Below are 16,777 nucleotides of genomic sequence, written 5' to 3' on the forward strand. Positions count from 1 at the left end.
TAATGCTGATTCATGTTACCTTTGCGTCTTTTGGGACTTCAAATTGTTTGGACTTCAAATTTTTTAAGCAGTGATAATGTTTAGTAGCTCCCAGAGACAAAAGGCATAAGAGTCTTATAAAAGAAGATAAATTAAAGCACCAGATTGGTAGGGTGGGTAGGGGATAACAGGTTGCAAATAAATCGATTTGCATTTAGTGAAGAGTGTTTATCCTACTCTAATTGCAGTGCAGGGCAACAATGGAAGAGGTCTGAGACACCATTTTGTCTCCAGATTGGATTGTTTAAAGCTTGACATGCCTCAAAGCCCTTGGAAGCATGTTCCCAGAGGACTGATCCATTGTAGAATACCCAAATACCACCTATTCAAGAATGAGCAGCCTCAAATTAATCATCATGCCCCCATCTGTCACAGCTGGTATCCGTCAAGATGTTTAATTTTTCGTCTCTAAGTCTTCTCAAAATCCATAGGACAAAATATAGGAGTATGAGGATTAAATAGATGTGGCATTTTTTCTCTTTATTTTTTTTAAAGGACAGAGTGTAGACACTCTATTTCATATTCAAGATGAAGTCAAAACTTGCTGTTATTTAAGCATAGTGTGTGCATACATGAAAACCACATGATGGTTGGTCATTCATACACCAATTTGTTGTGCCATGCCCCTATCAGACACTGACCTTGACAAACACCAGCAATGCTTGTGTGCACTTGGCAGGATGGGAACATCTGACACCAACTTGAGGCTGAAACTGGATCATTCTGAGATCTTAATAATCTAAAAGACTTTATGAAATCTTCTTTTGCCGCAACAGACAAGATTTTCTTAGTTGTGACCTTGAGAATACTTAATGTGTAAACAACAACTTCAATTTGTAGTTTCTGGTTCTTATTTCTTTCACTGCAGTGGATGCTCATTTGGTTGTCCTTGGTAACTCATTTAATTAGTGTTAACTACTTGGTGTCAAAGGCAGTGTATATAGTGAAAATACAGTGAATATCATGAAAACATGTAGTTGAGACCTAAAGAAAGAGCTTTAGGTGTCTGGGCTGTCAGTAGACCATGAATCTGTTGGTACTTTATTAGAGAAATCTGCCCAGTTTTATATAAATGTGTGTAAATATAACAAATTATGGCTGGTGAGTAATGTGGTGTGTCTAGGAGTAATATACGTCCTGCAGTGCTGCATTTTAATGATATTGTTTTAAAATATTCCTTGACATAAAGTGTTAGTTTATGTAAATCACTGAGATAAACAAAAAAGATACATTTTAAAATGTAGCTTAAATTTATTCTATATTTAATGCAAGTATAGCCCAAGCTGGCAGCATTATAAAGGAGTTATGGTGTTGGGTGGGGTTTTTCTTTGTTAGTTTTTTTTAGTATTTTGAGGCAAATACTTGTGTTTTACGAATTTGAGAAGTCATTGCTCAATTTAGCATTCTGTTCTCATCCAAGAAACATTCCCTACCATCTGCAGCCTTTGTGCTCTGTGAGGTACAAATACCTGCTGTGCATAGCGCTCTGGCCAACCCCAGAAATGTGCCTGCTGGAGGTCACAGTGTTCCCTCTACAGGTGCAGGTGGGTCCTTGAAAACACAAACTCGAGAGGACCATCATGGATGCAGCTGCAGTTTCTTAGGCAGGGTAATTTGTGCTGGGTACACTGGGAGATCATACACTGCAAAAATACGTTAAAATAAGGACTTCTAATGTGCTCTGAATTGTTGTTTTTTTTTTTTTCCTTCTTATCTGTTAAAAGTTTTTAGAATCCAATGAGAGTTATTCTGAAATGTAGTTTTAATAAGATTGCACTTTTCTGCCCTGCTGATAAGCTTTTATTCCTTTCTGTTCTATCTCTAGCAGAGAGAAAATAACCTGTAAAAACTCTTACATGCCTTCCAAATTTTTGATAGGAACCTCATGAAGAGCTGTCTTCAATTTTAGTATAGCAGTTTCAAAGTAATTTTCATTTATTGTGACCTTGATAATTTAAAGCAATCCTCTCTTCCTTCCATGTCTCTTTAAGTGTGTTAATTCTATTTGGTAATAAAATTTCTCCCTTGTGTTCTCAGTGTTTGCAGATTTGAAAATTGGTTTTCTCTGATGTCAGTGTTAGACCTAACTTTTGCTTACATTTAGCAATAATGATATTGAGACATAAATATTATATTAGAAAGATTGGTAGCCAGTTCTAATTGTAAGATTACAGTTAGATTTCCAACAACTATTGGAAACTGCTAATCAATTTTGGTTAAACCCTGCACAACATCCAACTCAGAAGTGTAGTGTTTTGTTGCTATGGTGATGAGCACAGTCGTTTTTTCAAGATTCCTTCCAGCAGCTTACAATAATTGAAATAGCTACAATGAGAAAAATATCATCTACAATCTGAGTTCCGTTGAGGGTATAAACCTTCAATGACATAACTATTTTTACTGTAGGTTGCTGTTAGGACCTGAGATGTAGTAATGCGTCATCTAAATTTTACCTGTAGGATAAACTTGGACTTTTTGTGGTGTGTGTTTTTTTGTTGTTTTTTTTTTTTTTTTTGTCTAGTGATTCATTCTTCTGTATTGATCTTCAGAAATAGCTTGTGTAAGTTGCGTATGTTTGTTATATTCCTTAGTAAAAATGTTCAGAGCCATCTATTACTGCAGTATCTGAACTACTCCTGTGGTTACATATCAGCAAACATCTTGTGTGCTTGGTAAAACAGCTTGTAATTTCAGGTTAGTGGTGAGCGTGGGAATAAGAAAATTTTGCTTTTCTTTATATTTTTTTAAACAAAACAACACAACAAGCAGAAAAAAAACCTAACAACACAAGTAAACAAAAATTCCATCCATTGTTGACCTGTAAAAATTGCGATGTGTTCTTCACTGTTGGGAAGCACAGCATGGAACTAAACTCAACAAAAGCTCAAGCAAACTACTTTCTACTCCTTTCCTCCATTTGAAGTATTTGGGGCAAGGGCACACTAAATGTTCTGGAAATAAAGGCTTCAGTTCTTCTGTTCCTTGCATAGCTCTCCCACTATGAGGATTCTGTCAAGATCACCCCACTGTTGCTCAGAATAAATGGTTGAGGTGGCTGATGGAATTTCTGGTAGAGCTGAGAATAGACCCAAGGCATCAAGTTCTTTTACTGCTGCACCTTTCTGAGGCACAGTATAGTTCCCATACTGCATCCACCACTTGTGAAATGTGCTTCTGCCATTTACTGTTCAGTTTGTTACTTGGCATCTTCTAGTGATAATAAACCTTCTGCTAGAGGATTATTCTTGTCTCATTTGCTAAAGGTATGTACGGACCCAAGTGACTGCAGACAGATGGTTGCACAATCTTTTTAATTACCAAAATACGAGTGTTGGTAATACCAAAAGAACATTCAGCAGTAATATTAGAAGAGCACACATAAGCAAAGAGAAGCATTCACACACTGGTGGGAATGAAATAATTAAATTGTCTGTAGATCTACTGGCTTGTTTATTCACGTAGTACCGTGAACCCAATCATGATTCAACAACAGCAAACAGAAAATGTCTAGGGAGCAGTAGAAGAGCATGAACATGTATGATGTTTTATCAAGTACCAAGCACTCTTCCAGTTTCTGATCGTTTCAGGTTTACTGTCCGTGAAATTGGTCTCCCCATGCACAATTTTATTATGGTGTGCATAGTTAAACTTTAACCATAGATTAACTATAGAGTGACATATAAATGATGATTTTAATTCTGTTGCTTTTTGTTTTAATCTGAGTTTTCTTTTAGCTTTTCATCAGATGTTCCTACGTATTTAGATGTGTGGGCTTTGTGTGTGGGCTTTTTTGGTTTTGGCTTTATTTGTTGTTGTTTTTATGACAAGAACTAAGTGTTCTGAAAGTTTACAGAAAACTAATTCAGTTTTCTGAACTGAACTTTTTAGAATTTGACTACTTTTTATTGATGAAATTCTTTAGCTTTTTACAGAAAAGACAGTTCTTGCTTCCCAGGTTTTCAACCTGAATTAGGAAATGTCCATACATTGAAAGTATGCACCTCTTGATTTCTAACTGTTTTCAACTCCTTAATGTAATGAAGTTCAACTATTACTCCTTTGCAGAGAGAGAACAAGCAAGGGATTTGCCTTGATTTTGAAGGTGCAAAGCAGCGATGATGCTGTAGAACAGAACTGTTATAGAAATTCTTCTTGACTGGTGCTCTCAGCAAGCTTGGAGTGGTGTCTTGCTTTTTCTCCTGAGCTTTTTAGAAACACAACACCATCACCTGAACTTGTTCCTGTGCCCTTGTGCAAGCTGAGCTGCTGTGTGCAGGCACAGTGATCCTCTCACAGTCTCTTTAAAAATTGATGCTAAGCAACACAAACAAAAACCTTGGAAAATATCACCCAAAAAAATGGAACCGGGTGGCAAACCGGGGCAGTGCATCCCCAAAGACAGATGTGGACAGACAATCCACATGCATTACATCTTGCCTGATTCAAAGGTGAAACATCCATCTGTATGAGCTAGAGCTTTCTAGTCCAAGCAGCAGTCACAAATTGATCCCTGAGGATTTTTTTTGAAGTATGGACCTCCTGAAAAATGAGCTCTGAGCAATGCTTGTTCTCCTGAAGCTTTTTGTTGGTTGTTATTTTCTTCATTTTCTTAACCTGTTTTTATTACTTCTTGAGATCTGCTATTGTCTTTTGATTTCCCTAATTCTTATAATACCACATGGGGATAGATGCTTCTTGTTTTTTCTATTATAATGCTGTTTCAATAGCAATGGCTAATGAATTGGTATCCACCAGGAATACTTAGGAAAAATTGAACAGAGACTTGCTGCTCACAGCTGCAGGTTTTGCAGTACTTGAGGGAAATCAAGATTGAAATTTTGGCCATGTTTACTTTTGGTCTGTATCTGTCTTGTCAGCTAGCTTTAAATGAATTTTCTTTTCTTTTATAGCCAGTTTACTAAAGTTGTCACATCCAGAAAGATGCAATGTCTTGTGAGCTAGTCCATGGGAGAAAATATCCTAAACTTTGCCTATAATATAGCAAGAAGCAGCAGCTGTCTCTAGGGTTAGGGCAGCTATTTTGTACTTTGTGATGCTGTTATTCCACCGGGTGGCATTTTCAGTAGTTTCCATGAATGTAGTGCATTTGAGTGTAACACAGTGGTGCCTCTCAGCAGTATCCCACATGGAGCTCGTGTACTTTCCAAAGAATCCATTTGGATGCTTTGTACATGCACTGAAGATCACCACACTGAGATGAAAAACAAAGCTGGGATAGTAAAGCCACAGCAGAAACTTCCCCAGTAATTCTGAGAATCTCAAATATTGATGGGAACAACCAGTCTGGGAAAAAGACCCATGAGAAAGAAAGAGGAAGTACTTTCTTGTTAGATCTGGACTTGTGCAAGGCCTTAGACTTGGTCCTGTACCACATCCTTATCTAAATTAGAAAAATATAGATCTGACATTTGGACTATTATGTGGCTAAAGAATTATGGATGGTCACAGCCAGAGGGTTGTGTCCCAAGAGGATGGTGGTCATTATTGATTTTCTGTTTTTTTGTTTTGTCTTGTTTCCCTTGAGGATGTGCATCTGTATAGATTTCCAGGGGGAATTTACTTTTTTCCAATTCTTGAAACTGAGTGTGCCCAGTGAATATAGGAAGGGTTGTTTTAAAACGTGTTCTTTGGACTTTTTCTTCTGCTTTATATGTACAGCATGAAGTGCACTTTAAGGTGCAGTTGAAATACTTATGAAGTTGATTCTGAAAAGTCTTGCATGATTCGCTTTTATTCTGATTTCAAACCAGTTACATCGTTGTTCTCAAGAAAAGCATGAACAAGCAAAAATTAAATAAACATCTGTTCTACTTTTATTAACTGAAAAGTAGTTGTCATGCTGTAACTCATTTGTTTTCTTCTGCTCTTTGGTATCTACAAGTCTTTGAGACTTTCCTTCTGTCTGATACCAAATAGCGACAGCTTTTGCTTTTCATATCAGTGCCAGATTAATGAGTTTATTATCTCTTAAAATATTTCTTTCCAAGCTTGTAAAATAAAGAGAGATGTTGGAGATCCAGATGTAAGAAATTACAGTGTGTGCACTGTTTCCAGTTGGCTCTTCTGATGGGATGTCGCTGGGAGGTCTAAGTTACCAACTTAAAGTATGAAATCGGGTAACAAACTGAGCTCCATGATCGGTGTCGTAGAGCTTTGTGGAAGGTTGAGTGTCACCTTGTGCAGAGAAAGGGGCCCTTTGGTGTACATTTTGTATGCTGCTGATCTGGAATGGTTACTTGAATATTGATGTCACTTTCCTACAAGGCACTGTGTGTTTTTGCTGTTGTCGTGTCACATCAGCTGCTTTTGAGAGCTTCTCCCCACCCAAAGCCTGGGAAGATGCATGCGTGTCACGTAGGTGACATTTCTGATCACTGCTTTTGTCCACTGAGAGTAGGAAAGCTTCCCATTTCAAATCAATGCCATGGCAATGCTATCTGTCAAGATGTGACTTCTAAAGCAAAATACTGCTCTTCTCCATCACAGGATTGAGTTGCTGTCCTTTACTGCAGGAGGCCAGAGTTTAAAATCATAATTCCTGTATTGTAGCAGAATAAGGTGACATTGCTTTAATTTCTTCTTAGGCTTAGCCCTTAGGCTCATGGGTTGGTTTACAGAGTGACTGCCTGATGAATCACTTCTTTTGTTAGGGCAGCAAGTGCTGATCCCTTAGCTGGGGTGTGTGTGGATTCATGCCTCTGGGTCTGTTTTCTGCCAAGCCACTTCCCCCCAGCTCCTTCTGTAGGGACTGTGTCTATTTTTTGATAGAAGTTCGTGGTGTTTCTTTAGAGGCTTGCTGGGCCCCCCAGAGTGCCTGTTGGCTGTGCCCTGATGTGTTTTCAGGGTAGGGGAGAGGTCTGTTGCATTTCTGGGGCACAAGCAAGTTTTTTTCTCCTAACCCCCACATCTGTAGATGGCAGTAAATAGCTTTCTTTAAAACTGCCTCTTTGAGAAGCTGTGTGTTTTTTTTCTTTTACCTAGAATCACAACCCCAGCTTTCTGCTTTCCTTCTTCCCAACTTCCTCTTGCCTCTTGCTCAGCTTCTTTATAAGTCTTAGGATTTTTTCTTAACACTGCAAAGTTAGGTTCCACATTAAAAAGAATGGAAAAGTGTGCTGTCTTCTCCCACAGATCACAGAGATCCTTTCCTGTGGGCTCCCCTTGTGACCAAAGGGTCTGTCCAAGGAAGTGGCATTGTTGAAAAGCAGAACGTCAGGAGCAATTAGTATGTGATGTACAACATAAAATAAAAACCTGCTTATTAAAGCTTTCCATATCCCTGTTGACAGATTTACTTTAAAATCCCATATACTCTTCCTTTTGGTTATCCTGAAAATCAAGTTAGGCAAGCAGAGGACTTAGGACACGACCATCTGTCAGAGCCTGTCTTTACTGAGCCCCTGCAACACCAGCACACACATTTTCTATTAGTACTTAGCTTGTGTAGTAAAAAGATATACAGCCATACTGGAGGCAGTAAAACTTTGGAATTCCATTGTAAAAACAAAACAACAACAAAAAAAACACCGCTGGAAAAAAACACCTTTTGTTTCTTGCCAAAGGCTATTAACGATAACGGACAAAGAACTTGGTTGACTGCCAGGTTTTAAGTTGACCTTGCAAAACTAGTAATGGGAGAGTAAGGAAAAAGGAAGAAGTCTCAAGCCCATATAGACATGCAGCATAATGTATTTCACTGAGCTAGCATTACTAAATATGGAGTTAATTTTGTCCTATACTTCAAAATTAATTTGTAATAAAACTTAACAGTTTGGAAGAACAGCTTATTATTATTGCTTTTTCCCTTGTTTTATGTAGAACCATTCCAGTTGCTGTCAACTACTAAAAGATGCACTGGCTGCATCTGCGTTTGCATTTTGGCTGGAACAGCAGTGTAGTTCTGCAGTGAGTCTCTGCTCATCTCCTGCCATTGCTCCACATAGTGTTTGTTCAGATCACCCAGGAGCATTAGTGCCCATGGAAAAAAGAAATGCCTTCAGTGGAAACAAAACCAGAGGTCTGCTCCAGGGATGCCCTCAATGTTCTGTGACCCTCATGGAGGTGTGAAGGTTGAAACCACTGGCCTCTCTCACACAGTGGCTTCTAACAGCCTAGCTGTGATAGTACTCTGCCTCAAGGACTGACTAAATCCAGGCTGACACAAAACCTTCAATCATTTGTTGTGCACATTGAGAGACCTCAACGTCAAACTGCTTCAGCCTGGTGGCCCCAGTCTACTGCATTCCATAGGCTGCCCAGATGCATACGGTCACGCTGCTTCTTAAACCATGAGCTGCCTCACGGAATTCATTTTCTTTATAAATGAGAGCATGTTGTATAACCATGCACAGGCATATTGTTAACTTTTATAGATAACTGGAGGTGGTAGGGTTGCATGTAGTCTCCTCTGCCAGTCAAAGTTTGCACTTCTCTGAGGAGGGAAGGGCTTTGTGGTATTTTATCTTCTTCAGGAAATTACTTTTCTTTATGGCGATAATTTTATCTCAAAGCTGTCATGCCATGGCCAAACTTTTCACCCCAAGCCTTGCAGCTTGCACAGATAGACATGCTACCTGTCTTGGCATTTACTGTATTTGGTCTCAAACATACACCATTCCCTTCTGATGAGTGTTAGGTGCTTGAATGACGATTCCTTAATGCATTCATAGGCTGGTAATTGCACTTTGCAAAATGCTTATGGAACTTCCAACTACAGTCATGCTTTGGTTTTTCCTTCTCTATCAGCGTGTCCATGAAAACTGACCGTTGTCTCACGCATAGTGCCCTAATGGTCTCCAAAATGGAAGTGTTTTACTGCTTCTCTGATTACCCAAAGACATAGTGGGATTGTGAGCTCAGCAAAGCTGATATCATCTCTGTGTTGTGAAGTAGGTTTTCTATTATGTCTGACGCTTATTTAATTTTATATTTTCCCCCAAGCACTGTTGTCAGATTCTTACCTCCACTGCCCACATTCCTCCATGATTGTCTGATTTATGTTCTTTTTGTACTGTGGTGCCCAAAACTGCACCCAGTGCTTGAGGTGAGCCCGCACCAGTGCAGCTACTTCTTAATTCTTCTAGATTTGGTCTAGAACTTTAGCAGATCAAAGTATTTGAATAGTGTGTTCTAATAGCACTTTTCATGTGCAAGAACTAGACTGCGTGGGTTTTCTCTATATTTTATATTTGTATTGATTTTGCTATGTGTGTCCTGGTGGTGCTATTACTGCTAGTTCTATTTCTGTCCTTGATCTTTTGTATTTGAAAAAAATGAGCACTAACAAATGAAATTAGGAAGAAGCTGAGTGTAGCACGTTTCCATGCAGCATCTTTAAGGACAGCTGGGATGTTCTTGAGACAAGTTGCAGTCATGGATGTTTAGGTACAGTAACATAGCTTTGGGGAGTTGGTGCTGTAAGCACTAACTGAAACCTCACATTGGTCTCTTGATGTGCAGTAGCTTTCTTGGTGCCTTGTTCTTGTTTGGAGAATGTTACTAGGCATTATTCTGTGATAAACTGTTTCCTTTACCACAGTGATATATAATGCTCATCCTGGAGCGGGTGATCCCGAGAGGGTGTGCACCCTTCCTTGTGATGGGAACCCTCTGGGCACAAGGTGCTCTAACCAATCCTATTGCTCCCTTCTCTTTTTATTCTGAGAAAATAGCACTCTTGTAGCATTTAGAATTGGTATTTTAGCATTTTTGTTAGTGTCTATCACAAAAGACACATCTCTGGAAACTGTAATGGCTCAGATCACTGCAGATGTCTGAGAGATGACCCTTCACTTAAGTGTGTGAAATAGCAGTTCTGATGTGCATTTCATCCACTCTTAATAGATCTGTTTTACTTGTGTAAAAACTTTCTTATATTGGGACAAGCTGTAAGTACAAGAAGCACTGTTTAAAAAGATGACATCTGTCCCAAGCTTGAACTTTCAACTTGACGTTCTAAAACAAATCAATATGGGAGTGGAAGAGAAAACTGAGATGAATCATAAATACCAGCTTTTATCTATCTTAGAAAATGAGAAAAAATCTGTTAGTGTTTTCTGAGTGATGTTTGTCATTTGTGCATTATCCTTTATTTCAGCTGATGAGCTAATTCGCCGAGAATCTAAAATCAGCATAAAGAACCAGTTGCTGAAATTCATAAGGAAATCTCAGAATCCCTGTATTCTTTTGAAAAATGGGCCTCAGGCTCCTGAATGATTTAATAAAATCTTGATGATCTTCCTTTCTAACTGTAAGATCTGTGAGTTTTACAGGGGCAGTGAAGAGGTCTTTGTCCTACATGTTTTTATCACATGTAGCACATTAATAAAACAGTTAATTTACTAAATTTAGACTGATTTTTTATATATATGATTTTTTTTTGAAGGAAAAACCATGCCTGACATGGAAAGAGATATTAGCTGTAATCTTAACACTCCACTGGGTTTTCAATAACTTTTTAAAGAACCACTGCTTAAAATACTTTGTATGTATAAGGAAACTCCATATAAACATATTTAGGCAACGCCATTCTATCATCATTATGCTGAAAATGATCAGAGGGGTTTCAACTCAGTTCAAGCTAAGCAGCTTTCAAATTTCATGTAATCCATAGTACCTGAGGGACTTTGAACTGTCTGTTATGTAATATTAATTCTATTTTTCCTAAAACCAGAGTCTTGACGTGACAAGCTGCCTTTTGCCTGCTGTTCCGTGTAGTATTATAGAGTGTTTTTTATGTTCTGTATACCTTTGCTCAGTGATTCAGTTGCAGCTGATGATACAGGATATCTGCTTGTCAGGTTTTGAAATTACTTTTAAAAACAAAAGCCAGACCCACAGTGTGTTCTCCTGTTAATCAGCGGGCAAAAAATACTGCAGCTGTACAAACAGTTTCACATAAATACAGCTACTTTTGTCTTACTGACCTTAGCAAGAGTTACTGTTGAGAAACTCTCCGAAGTTTGTGCAGAAGGCAATTTCTTGTTAGTTCTTGGAAGCCAATGAGACTTTTCTGTGAAGATACGTTAAGAACATTCTGTGCACCCTGCTGGATGCAATTTGTTGCTACCCCTGACAGCATTTATGAAACAAATGAGAGGAGGTTCCTTATCTGATTCTCCATAGGCTTTCTTCTTTGTGCAAGTAGAAGTGAACTGCTTCCATTCTGCTTTTGCATAGGTGATGATGATTATATCAGATGCAAGATTGCCAAGAATCATACTTCATTGTGAAGTACTTTATTATGTCTGAAATTCCAGAGTGGCTCACACACACAAATTCACAGAGGCTGTATGTGAATCCTCCAGAAATCGGAGGATCTGAAAACTGTCATTACCATCAGCTTTTCATAATCTTCAATTCTCATGAGAGAAACACTTCTTAAGACCTTAGCCCAGGAGATTGTTATCTGTTCTGTATGTCTTTAATTGCAATTTTCCAGTAGTCAGTGACAGTGCTAAAGCAGGTGGTTGGGTTGGGTTTGCTACTCGACTGAGATGTAACATGCAGAAGCAAAAAAAATGGCACGTGTTCTTTTTAAAATGAACAACTTATGCTAATGTTATAAATATAAAAAGAAAAAAAAACAACAGGAGTTATTCAGGCCCCATGGGTGGTCTAAACTAAATGTGCTATTAATAAAGTAAACAAAGGAGTGAGCATGCAACAGACTGTAGCCAAAAGTTCCCACTGAGATTTTCACTGAGCTCCATTTTCTTTTTCTTTACACTAATTCTAATAATGTTCATTTCTTCATGGTTTTCACCTTTAAAAGCAGCAGCTTGGGGCAGGAACAGGGATAGTTCATTTGGAAATGGGGGTAGAGGGTAAGGCAGAAGAAAACAAAACAAATGCAACCACATTCTAAACTAACATCTTAGCAGAAAAATGTGCAGAAGGTGTAAGGCTTGAAGTGCTCTCTTCAGGAAACAGAATGCAATATCTGCGTGAGTGTTAATAGGGTAACAGCTGGAAGGATCAGCTTGAGAGTTAGGTTACTGATTAGGTTGGAAGGAACTTGAGTCATCAGCTTTTTTGATGCTCTTTTCAGCAAATAAATAAATAAATCTTGACATTTCCCTGACTGCAATTTCCTTTTAAGTGTCATTCCTCAACTTAAAAGAAAAAAAAAAAAGCTTTCCAGTTCCGAACTGATAAACGCTCTGCACTGCCATTAGTTAGGTGATGAGGAGGGTGAAAAGAAGGAGCCTTTTGCTTCAAACCACACTGCAGGCTGAGGGTATGCTAAAGTCAGCCTTAACACATCCTACTTTGTTTCCAAGGCAGTTACTGTGCCAGGAGAAAGCACAACGAGGTCCTGATTTTCCTCTGTCTCAAGCCATTCTCCCACTGAAGAAGCAGGCAAACCTCCCCAGCCCCTCGCCCTGCTCAGGTTTTGGCAGGCAGTGGTCCAGCTCCTCAGTCATTGTCTCTCTTCAGTCATCGTGGCATCATGTGAATTGCTGCTGATCTCTGTATCCTGCTTTGCTGTAGTGTCTCCAGTTTGAAAGGAATTCATTACCATGGCTTCTCGTTTCTGTACAAAACGTGTCATACAGAGCCAAAACACACTCCTTTTTTTGTTTTGCTTCCCCACATGCCACTGCTTGTCCTATTCAAAGGCATTCTTAACTGCTGCTTTCTTTGTGCAAGTACTCAGTCACATAGATTTTCCATCACCAAAGCTCTGAATCAAAGAATGTGGTACTAAGGGAAAGATGGTATTCTTTTCCTTTTTACAGAAAGAAGAAAGTTGTTTTGTTTTCATGATTCCCGGAAGACCAACCCTACTTTCTTGTCAAAACAACATGAGAAAAAAAAAGTCTTTATTCTGAATAATTCTGTATGGATTAAAAAGATCATTTGAAGAGACAGTTTATTTGAAATCTGTATTTCCTGAGAAAAAAAAAAACCTCTTTCTGTTTGAGTAGGCATGGAAAAACTCCTTGTATTTCCTTAAATCTCTGAAACTGAAAAGACTGTGTCTAAGCTACTGTTTTCTGCTAGAGCAAATTGTCTTGCTATACAGCTGGATGTATTTGCTTTGGAATATCAAATATAGACTCAGATGCAAGCTAGCAGAATTTTCTTGTCTTGTTCAATGGTTGACTGACATAAAAAAGAAAAAAAGGAAAAGGTTCAAGCATCCTTTTGAGCTATCTCCAAAAAATAGAGAACTCTGAGGTGAGGAGTTTCCTCTAGTGCTGCAAGTTATTCTTCTGGAGTTAGTGGTAGGATCATAAAAATGTGGGGAAGAGCTTGGTATACAGGTGTAATGGTTTTGTATTTTTCCAGGATAAATACTCCAGTTTTAATCTCAAAACTACTTCTGGTATTTTTTTATTTGGTAAATAAAAAAGGAAAAATGAATGAAGTTGATGCTCTCAGAAAATAGTGTATATCAGACTGGGAAAGAAAATGCTTGCTTTAGAATATCAGTCCTGTGCAGAAAACCTCAGTGAGCGCTGATTTAGGTGGAGTCACTTTCTCCAGACGATGCAGAAGATGCTGGGCTGGAAGTTGCCTTGCTGTAAGGAAAGCCAAATGAGAGGAGTGGTTCCCATGTCAGCCTTCCGCCATCCAGATCACCAGCCTGACATCCTTCCTTGTGCCACTCATGACGCTAGGGCAGCTCTGGGAAGCTGTGTCTGGATGGAAGAGAAGGCATTGACTTAGGATAAGAGCAGCTTTGTAAAGCTTATCTGTAGAGTGAGCTGAAGTGATGCTGTACTGATGGGTAACTCTTCTTGCTTGGTAAGCTTGCTTTTGCAGGAACAGTCTTCTACAGTAAGAACACAAAATGTGGCAGCAACCCTATGTCATCTTAAGCTGTTGCCACAAGCTGTCACCTTGGTTACTTGACAAATGGATATTTAAACCTGTAAATGGCTTTGGCACAGCACATTTGTTTTCTTTTTTTTTTTTTTTTTTTTTTTTTGAGCACAAGGCCAAACTCCCAAATTGTGCTGTTTTTTCCCTTTTGCTTATCAGGTAAATATCTGGTTAGGTATAATAGTTAGACCAAGCTCAGAAAAAGCTGATCAGAGCACAGCAATCCTTTGTGCAACGTCACCTTCTGTATCCTTATCCTAGTGTCCTTTTTCCCATTGCTCTTTATCTATTCCTGCCATTTTGCACTTTGGCTAGAACCACTTTGGCTGCCCTTTACTAAAGCGTATTGTGAACATTGGTAAACATATGCATTAAGGAAATTTACTTCAGCTAAAGTAATTATCTAAGCCACGGCATTAAAAAAAAATTGAGCAAATCTAGTCTCATTAAATTAATGATGACATTAGTGGGTCTCATCTTTTTTACTTCATTTTTATTCATGGCTAGTAGAAGAAAAACAAACATCTCAGTGATATCTCAAGTTCAAGTGCAGGAATGATAAAGCAAGAGCAGGAAGGGAGAAGTATTATGGAGTCAAACATCTATTTTTTCCACTGCAAAATTTGCCAAATGTTAAATTTTATTTTTTGTGGTGCATCCTTTGCATCATCTGTTTCCCTTGATTTTGTTGTTTTGTGCGATTTTCCTCCATAGGAATAAATATGAAGAAATGTAGCAGTTATCAAACTACTGAACTACAGTTTTAGCTTCCTGAAGTTGTATTTTCAGTGTAAAAATACGTTCAGGTTTTTTTTTTCATCCTTCAGTTTAGAACCATTTTCTGCTGTGGCCAATTATGATTTATTTGCCTGCAGTTGCGCAGTTTTAAGGTGTTTGTAGTATATAAGCACAACAAAAAATGAGTAGCAGGGCTGAAGACAGGGAAACACAAAAATAGTATAAGGGTAGATAATTTTAAGAAAAAAAAATAAAGCTCTTTCTGTTTTTAAAAACAGACGTCGAAAGTCGTTTGGGTTTTTAGCTGAGTTTATAAAGCTTCTTTAGTGCAGAGATAACAATTTCTTTTATGTCTATCAGTCAGTTTATTGGCTTGTAAATCTGAAGGCTGTGAATTTTATGAAAGAAAATCCTTGAATTTTGTGTATGCCTATTAATTTATGCCATTGCTATGATGCAGATTTGTAGTGAAGCTTTTAAGTCTCCAGTATAAACAGTATTATCATTAGCATCATGAAATATGAAAAAAAATCAGTGCTTACTGAATTTAGCTGACAGAAAAGGTCAAGGCAGACATTAATATGTGGCCCTGGACTTTTTGCAGGGATACAATCTGCAGGCACACAAACTGCAGGCACACAATCCGATTTTTGCAATTAAGTTTTGCTGAGAGTTCATGAATCCCTCTGAGTTGCAAACCATTGTCTGGGAACAGCTGCTTTAATTTTGAGCTGTTCATTTTAATGTCTTCAATTGTTTTGTATGATGCTTTGTTATGAATAGGGTTTTATGTAACTTCCAACAAATATCAGATGGATCAAAAATTGTTAAAATCTTTGCATTAGTTCTGTATGGCACTCTTGCCTCCTTTTCTGCTACAGTGAGCATTGCTGTTGATTCAAAATTCAAGACTTGAGCTTGATTGAGAACTTTGTAGACATTTTATGGAGCAAATGCTCATAGGCATTCGGCACGGTGGGTTCATAAAGGATGCTGCAGAATCTGTTGTGGACAAAGCCTTTTAAGCCCAAAGCCTTCCTGCTCATGTGGGATGCAGAGCATGAAGACTTGAGGTGGTGAATTAAGTTTGAGATAGTAGTGTTTTCCATTTGACTTGGAGTCCGCGAGTGTTCTGGAGCTGAGGAGAGTTGCTAGCTAGCAGCAGTACTGCTTCTTCTTGTCCCTCTGCCAAGGAAATCTCACTTGGGCTACTCAGTCCTTTGGTGCCACACATCCTGCTTGAGAATATCTTACCTTAACTCTGGTTCTGTTTATCAGTGACTTATTTAGAGATGTATTGAAGGTTGTGTTGTGGCCTTGTGGCAGAATAGGTACAGCTGTGTCCTGTCTGCATGCAAGATTACCTGGACACCAGCTGGAAAAAATGTCGTGCTAGATTTTGCTGTTAATGACAAAGAAGCAAAGCTAAGTGGTGGCAGAAATCCTTTTTTTTTTTTTCTTTCATGAAAATAACTCTTCCTCAGGCAAGTAGCTATGTATACAAATTGTTCTTCGCTAACAGACCTGTACAGCTTTTGGTTTTGAATCAGTGCATGTAATACTTCCTGTACGGGGGGGGGTGTTGATGAAAATGTGAAACTATAGCCATAAAGTAAAGATTCTTTTCTCCACCAGCTATGACTTGCATTACTGTGGTTTTTTGTTCTTTTTAATTTTTTTGTTTTTATGGCAACTGTTATGACTTACATATAATGTCATCTATATGAGTTGTTCTGAGAGATACATCAGGTGTGATAAAATGTGTAACACCTAGAATATTTCACTAGAGTTTATTCTGGCCCAAACAATACTGTGTGCAGAAATAAAATCAAGTAAATAATGGAGTAAAACAATTTATATTTTTGCTAGATTTCATATCATTTTCTGTATGAAATGTTTTTAGGACCCTTTAAAGTTCTCTGAGATACAGAGAAGAAAACTTTGTTTGCCAGGAATGTTTGGCTTTCTCTTCAGTGTGAAAGTATTGTCTGCTTTTTGAGCATAAACCAGCTGCCAAGCGTATGGAAAAGGTTTAATTAATTTATGCTCCCTTTGCTGGCCTTAGAACTGTGCCACACAGATCTCTCCCACACCTTTAAAACCTGCAGTAATTTGATGGAAATTGAGAGAACATTGGTGGGAACTGGGA

At 38.4% G+C, this 16,777-nt stretch overlaps 1 protein-coding gene across 1 annotated transcript in view; it reads left to right on the top strand.

Annotated features, from left to right (window-relative positions):
* Positions 1-16,777, top strand: part of SLC2A13 (solute carrier family 2 member 13) — a 137,860-nt gene that overhangs the window by 44,814 nt on the left and 76,269 nt on the right. The window lies entirely within an intron of this gene.

Source organism: Centrocercus urophasianus, unplaced genomic scaffold (assembly GCF_019232065.1).
Source record: "Centrocercus urophasianus isolate 14NV4802_14NV808 unplaced genomic scaffold, USGS_Curo_1.0 seq_15, whole genome shotgun sequence".
Taxonomy (NCBI): Eukaryota; Metazoa; Chordata; class Aves; order Galliformes; family Phasianidae; genus Centrocercus; species Centrocercus urophasianus.